Raw genomic sequence first — 6,664 nt, forward strand, 5'->3', positions numbered from 1 at the left:
TGGTGGTGAGGCTGGTGGTGAGTGAGGGTGGTGGGAGCGATGGTGGGTGAGGGTGGTGGTGAGGTGGTGGTGAGGGTGGACGAGGGTGGTGAGGAGTGGTGGTGGTGAGGGTGGTGGTGAGGGTGGTGAGGGTGGTGGTGAGGGTGGTGGTGAGGCTGGTGGTGAGGGTGGTGGTGAAACTGGGTGGTGAGGGTGGTGGTGAGGGTGACGAGGGTGGTGAGGAGGGTGGTGGTGAGGGTGGTGGTGAGGGTGGTGGCGAGAGTGGTGGTGAAACTGGTGGTGAGGCTGGTGGTGAGGCTGGTGGTGAGTGAGGGTGGTGAGGCTGGTGGTGAGGCTGGTGGTGAGGGTGGTGGTGAGGGTGGTGGTGAGGGTGGTGGTGAGGGTGGTGGTGAGTGAGGGTGGTGAGGCTGGTGGTGAGGGTGGTGGTGGGAGGTGGTGAGGCTGGTGGTGAGGTGGTGGTGAGGGTGTGGTGAGGCTGGTGGTGAGGGTGGTGGTGAGTGAGTGGTGAGGCTGGTGGTGAGGGTGGTGGTGAGGGTGGTGGTGAAGGTGGTGGCGAGGCTGGTGGTGAGGGTGGTGGTGAGGCTGGTGGTGAGGGTGGTGGTGAGGGTGGTGGTGAGGCTGGTGGTGAGGCTGGTGGTGAGGGTGGTGGTGAGGGTGGTGGTGAGGGTGGTGGGAGGGTGGTGGTGAGGTGGTGGTGAGGCTGGTGGTGAGGGTGGTGGTGAGGGTGGTGGTGAGGCTGGTGGTGAGGGTGGTGGTGAGGGTGGTGGTGAGGGTGGTGGTGAGGTGTGGTGAGGGTGGTGGTGAGGGTGGTGGTGAGGGTGGTGGGAGGGTGGTGAGGCTGGTGGTGAGGGTGGTGGTGAGGCTGGTGGTGAGGGTGGTGGTGAGGGTGGTGGTGAGGGTGGTGGTGAGGGTGGTGGTGAGGCTGGTGGTGAGGGTGGTGGTGAGGGTGGTGGTGAGGGTGGTGGTGAGGGTGGTGGTGAGGCTGGTGGTGAGGCTGGTGGTGAGGCTGGTGGTGAGGCTGGTGGTGAGGGTGGTGGTGGTGGTGGTGAGGGTGGTGGTGAGGCTGGTGGTGAGGGGTGGTGAGGGTGGTGGTGAGGGTGGTGGTGAGGCTGGTGGTGAGGCTGGTGGTGAGGCTGGTGGTGAGGGTGGTGGTGAGGGTGGTGAGGGTGGTGGTGAGGGTGGTGGTGAGGCTGGTGGTGAGGCTGGTGGTGAGCTGGTGGTGAGGGTGGTGAGGGTGGTGGTGAGGGTGGTGGTGAGGGTGGTGAGGGTGGTGGTGAGGGTGGTGGTGAGGGTGGTGAGGGTGGTGGTGAGGGTGGTGGTGAGGGTGGTGGTGAGGGTGGTGGTGAGGGTGGTGGTGGGGTGGTGGTGAGGGTGGTGAGGGTGGTGGTGAGGTGGTGGTGAGGGTGGTGGTGAGGCTGGTGGTGAGGGTGGTGAGGGTGGTGGTGAGGCTGGTGGTGGGGTGGTGGTGAAACTGGTGGTGAGGGTGGTGGTGAGGCTGGTGGTGAGGGTGGTGGTGAGTCTGGTGGTGGGCTTGGTGGTGAGGGTGGTGGTGAGGCTGGTGGTGAGGGTGGTGGTGAGGGTGGTGGTGAGGGTGGTGGTGAGGTGGTGAGGCTGGTGGTGAGGATGGTGGTGAGGCTGGTGGTGAGTGAGGGTGGTGGTGAGGGTGGTGGTGAGGGTGTGGTGAGGGTGGTGGTGAGGGTGGTGGTGAGGGTGGTGGTGAGGTGGTGGTGAGGGTGGTGGTGAGGGTGGTGGTGAGGGTGGTGGTGAGGGCTGGTGGTGAGGCTGGTGGTGAGGCTGGTGGTGAGGCTGGTGGTGAGGTGGTGGTGAGGGTGGTGGTGAGGGTGGTGGTGAGGGTGGTGGTGAGGGCTGGTGGTGAGGCTGGTGGTGAGGCTGGTGGTGAGGGTGGTGAGGGTGGTGGTGAGGGTGGTGGTGAGGGTGGTGGTGAGGGTGGTGGTGAGGGTGGTGGTGAGGGTGGTGGTGAGGGTGGTGGTGAGGGTGGTGGTGAGGGTGGTGGTGAGGGTGGTGGTGAGGGTGGTGGTGAGGCTGGTGGTGAGGCTGGTGGCGAGGCTGGTGGTGAGCGATGTTGAGGCTGGTGGTGAGGCTGGTGGCGAGGCTGGTGGTGAGCGATGGTGAGGAGGCTGCTGAGTGAGTCCCTCACCGTGTTCATCGTTGAGCCCAAACAGCTTCACTTTGTTGGCCTCGTGCTGAGCCTTCTTCTTCAGCCGGCACGCCCTGCGCGCACACACACAGCAACAGACAAAGGTCCCCCGCGTAGCGTTCACAGGGCTGCAGGGGCAAGTGCTGTCAGTGGTGGGCCTCAACGATTTGGGGGAAATGTCGAATTGCCATTTTTTTTTTCCCCGACAGATTTTGCGACTGAGATTTGATTTGCGACTGAACATTTTTAAAAGTCAAGCTTCCAGTTCAATGTTCACTGGGCCCATCGGTAAAGTCACGTAGATATGAAAAATAAAACATTTTTTGTATAATTAACATGATTTTTAAATTCTTTATATTAAGTTCGCTTGCTTGCTTGCGCGCTTACGACCGTGCAAATCTTTCGGTCGTTTTTTAACCCACTTCCCGTGATCCAATCGAGCTGACATTTTGCACACAGACTCGTGCGTGACAATTCATTTTCGTGAAAACATTTTTTTCGAAAATTTTCCACTTTTTAGGAAAAAAGAAAAAAATTTCATATTTAATTTAAAATACCAATGTGATAAAAATGAAACGCTTACTCAAGAACAACAGAAATGAATAATAAAATAAAACCGATTCCACACATATAAAGGATTTATAGTAAAAAACTTTGTTTTTACGGGTTAATTTTTAAATCCTTTATATTAAGTTCACTTGCTTGCTTGCTTAGGACCGTGCAAATCTTTCGGTCGTTTTTTAACCCACTTCCCGTGATCCAATCGAGCTGACACATTTTGCACACAGACTCGTTGTGCGTGATAATTGATTTTCGTGAAATTTTTTTCCCAAAATGTTCAACATTTTAGGAAAAAATGAATTATATTTAATGACCAATTGCTTAATGGTGGCAGGCAATCATCTGACCCATAGGTGGCAGCCATCTCAAGCCAGAGGACGAGAGGAATCTAGCCGCCACGCATATAAAGGATTTATAGTGAAAAACGTTGTTTTTTACGGGTTAATTTTTTTGATGTAAAAATAATCAAAATTAATGTATAATAAATATGATTTTTTAAATTAAAATTAATATTTCTAATAAATATGAGTTTTAGATATAGAATAAGAAGAAATAATATTTATAATAAACATGATCTTTTAATAAAAAATAATATAAATCTGTGTACGAGTCTCTCTACGAGTCTGCGTATGTGTGAGTCTGCGTGTGTGTCTGCGTGTGTGTGAGTCTGCGTGTGTGTGAGTCTGTGTGTGAGTGAGTCTGTGTGTGAGTCTCTCTGTGTGTGAGTCTGTGTGTGAGTCTGCGTGTGAGTCTCTCTGTGTGTGAGTCTGCGTGTGAGTCTCTCTGTGTGTGAGTCTGTGAGTGAGTCTCTCTGTGTGTGAGTCTGCGTGTGAGTCTGTGTGTGAGTCTGTGAGTGAGTCTCTCTGTGTGTGAGTCTCTCTGTGTGTGAGTCTGCGTGTGAGTCTGTGTGTGAGTCTGTGAGTGAGTCTCTCTGCGTGTGAGTCTGCGTGTGAGTCTGTGTGTGAGTCTGTGTGTGAGTCTCTCTGTGTGTGAGTCTGTGTGTGAGTCTGCGTGTGAGTCTGTGTGTGAGTCTCTCTGTGTGTGAGTCTGTGTGTGAGTCTGTGTGTGAGTCTGCGTGTGAGTCTGTGTGTGAGTCTGTGAGTGAGTCTCTCTGAGTGTGAGTCTGCGTGTGAGGCTCTCTGCGTGTGAGTCTGTGTGTGAGTCTGTGTGTGTGTGAGTCTGTGTGTGTGTGAGTCTGTGTGTGAGTCTGTGAGTGAGTCTCTCTGTGTGTGAGTCTGCGTGTGAGTCTGTGTGTGAGTCTGTGTGTGAGTCTGTGAGTGAGTCTCTCTGTGTGTGAGTCTGCGTGTGAGTCTGTGTGTGAGTCTCTCTGCGTGTGAGTCTGTGTGTGAGTCTGTGAGTGAGTCTGCGTGTGAGTCTGCATGTGAGTGAGTCTGTGAGTGAGTCTGTGAGTGAGTCTGTGAGTGAGTCTGCGTGTGAGTCTGTGTGTGTGTCTCTCTGCGTGTGAGTCTGTGAGTGAGTCTGCGTGTGAGTCTGTGTGTGTGTCTCTCTGCGTGTGAGTCTGTGTGTGAGTCTGTGTGTGAGTCTGTGAGTGTGTGAGTCTGTGAGTGTGTGAGTCTGTGTGTGAGTCTGTGAGTGTGTGAGTCTGTGTGTGAGTCTGCGTGTGAGTCTCACCGCGAGGCGAGCTTGTTCTTCTCTTTGCGTGAGCGAGGTCTGTGTGTGAGTCTCTGTGTGTGTGAGTCTGTGTGTGAGTCTCTCTGTGTGTGAGTCTGTGTGTGAGTCTGCGTGAGTCTCACCGCGAGGCGAGCTTGTTTTTCTCCTTGCGTGAGCGAGGTCTGTGTGTGAGTCTGTGTGTTAGTCTCTCTGCGTGTGAGTCTGTGTGAGAGTCTCTCTGTGTGTGAGTCTCTCTGTGAGTCTGTGTGTGAGTCTGTGTGTGAGTGAGTCTGTGTGTGAGTGAGTCTGCGTGAGTCTCTCTCTCTGTGAGTCTCTCTGTGTGTGAGTCTGTGTGTGAGTCTCTCTGCGTGTGAGTCTGCGTGTGAGTGAGTCTCACCGCGAGGCGAGCTTGTTCTTCTCTTTGCGTGAGCGAGGTCTGTGTGTGAGTCTCTGTGTGTGTGTCTCTCTGTGTGTGAGTCTGTGTGTGAGTCTGTGTGTGAGTCTGTGTGTGAGTCTGTGTGTGAGTCTGTGTGTGAGTCTGTGTGTGAGTCTGTGTGTGAGTCTGTGTGTGAGTCTCTCTGTGTGTGAGTCTGTGTGTGAGTCTGTGTGTGTGTCTCTCTGTGTGTGTGTCTCTCTGTGTGTGAGTCTGTGTGTGAGTCTGTGTGTGAGTCTGTGTGTGAGTCTGTGTGTGTGTGAGTCTGCGTGTGAGTCTCTCTGCGTGTGAGTCTGCGTGTGAGTCTGTGTGTGTGTGAGTCTGCGTGTGAGTCTCTCTGCGTGTGAGTCTGTGTGTGTGTGAGTCTGCGTGTGAGTCTGTGTGTGAGTCTGTGTATGTGTCTCTCTGCGTGTGAGTCTGCGTGTGAGTCTCACCGCGAGGCGAGCTTGTTCTTCTCTTTGCGTGAGCGAGGTCGCGCCGTGAGCGGCAACTCGCTGACGGGCGTCAGCTCGCCGTGTGTGTGAGTCTGCGTGTGAGTCTGTGTGTGAGTCTGCGTGTGAGTCTGTGTGAGTCTCTCTCTGCGTGTGACTCTCACCGCGAAGCGAGCTTGTTCTTCTCTTTGCGTGAGCGAGGTCGCGCCGTGAGCGGCAACTCGCTGACGGGCGTCAGCTCGCCGTGTGTGTGAGTCTGCGTGTGAGTCTGTGTGTGAGTCTGCGTGTGAGTCTGTGTGAGTCTCTCTCTGCGTGTGAGTCTCACCGCGAAGCGAGCTTGTTCTTCTCTTTGCGTGAGCGAGGTCGCGCCGTGAGCGGCAACTCGCTGACGGGCGTCAGCTCGCCGTGTGTGTGAGTCTGCGTGTGAGTCTGTGTGTGAGCCTGCGTGTGAGTCTGTGTGAGTCTCTCTCTGTGTGTGAGTCTCACCGCGAAGCGAGCTTGTTCTTCTCTTTGCGTGAGCGAGGTCGCGCCGTGAGCGGCAACTCGCTGACGGGCGTCAGCTCGCCGATCTCGGCGTTCAACTTGCGCAGCTCCTGCCCGATGTGCAGCAGGCGGCGCGGGTTGGGAGTCACGTCATCCACATCCGTGCGGCGAGACTTCTTGGCCGAGCGCTTGCCTGGCGCGCGGGGGGGAGGCAGGGTCGTCATTACCGTCGTGTGTGTGTAGTGTGTGTGTGTAGTGTGTGTGTGTAGTGTGTGTGTGTAGTGTGTGTGTGTAGTGTGTGTGTGTAGTGTGTGTGTGTAGTGTGTGTGTGTAGTGTGTGTGTGTAGTGTGTGTGTGTAGTGTGTGTGTGTAGTGTGTGTGTGTAGTGTGTGTGTGTAGTGTGTGTGTAGTGTGTGTCTGTGTGTGTGTGTGTGTCTGTGTAGTGTGTGTAGTGTGTGTCTGTGTGTGTGTGTTTAGTGTGTGTGTAGTGTGTGTAGTGTGTGTGTAGTGTGTGTGTAGTGTGTGTAGTGTGTATGTAGTGTGCGTGTAGTGTGTGTGTGTAGTGTGTGTGTCTGTGTGTGTAGTGTGTGTATTGTGTTTAGTGTGTGTGTGTAGTGTGTGTGTGTAGTGTGTGTGTCTGTGTCTGTGTGTCTGTGTGTGTGTGTCTGTGTGTGTGTGTCTGTGTAGTGTGTGTGTAGTGTGTGTGTAGTGTGCGTGTCTGTGTACGTGTCTGTGTGTGTGTAGTGTGTGTGTAGTGTGTGTAGTGTGGGGTGTGGTGTGTGTGTGTAGTGAGTGTGTAGTGTGTGTGTAGTGTGTGTGTAGTGTGTGTGTAGTGTGTGAGTGAGTGAGTGTATGAGTGAGTGTGTGAGTGTATGAGTGAGTGAGTGTATGAGTGAGTGTGTGAGTGAGTGTGTGAGTGAGTGTGTGAGTGAGTGAGTGTATGAGTGAGTGAGTGTGTGTATGAGTGAGTGTATGAGTGAGTGTATG

The sequence above is a fragment of the Lethenteron reissneri genome, unplaced genomic scaffold (assembly GCF_015708825.2).
Source record: "Lethenteron reissneri isolate LAM-NWPU_2019-01 unplaced genomic scaffold, ASM1570882v1 scaffold_1856, whole genome shotgun sequence".
Classification (NCBI taxonomy): domain Eukaryota; kingdom Metazoa; phylum Chordata; class Hyperoartia; order Petromyzontiformes; family Petromyzontidae; genus Lethenteron; species Lethenteron reissneri.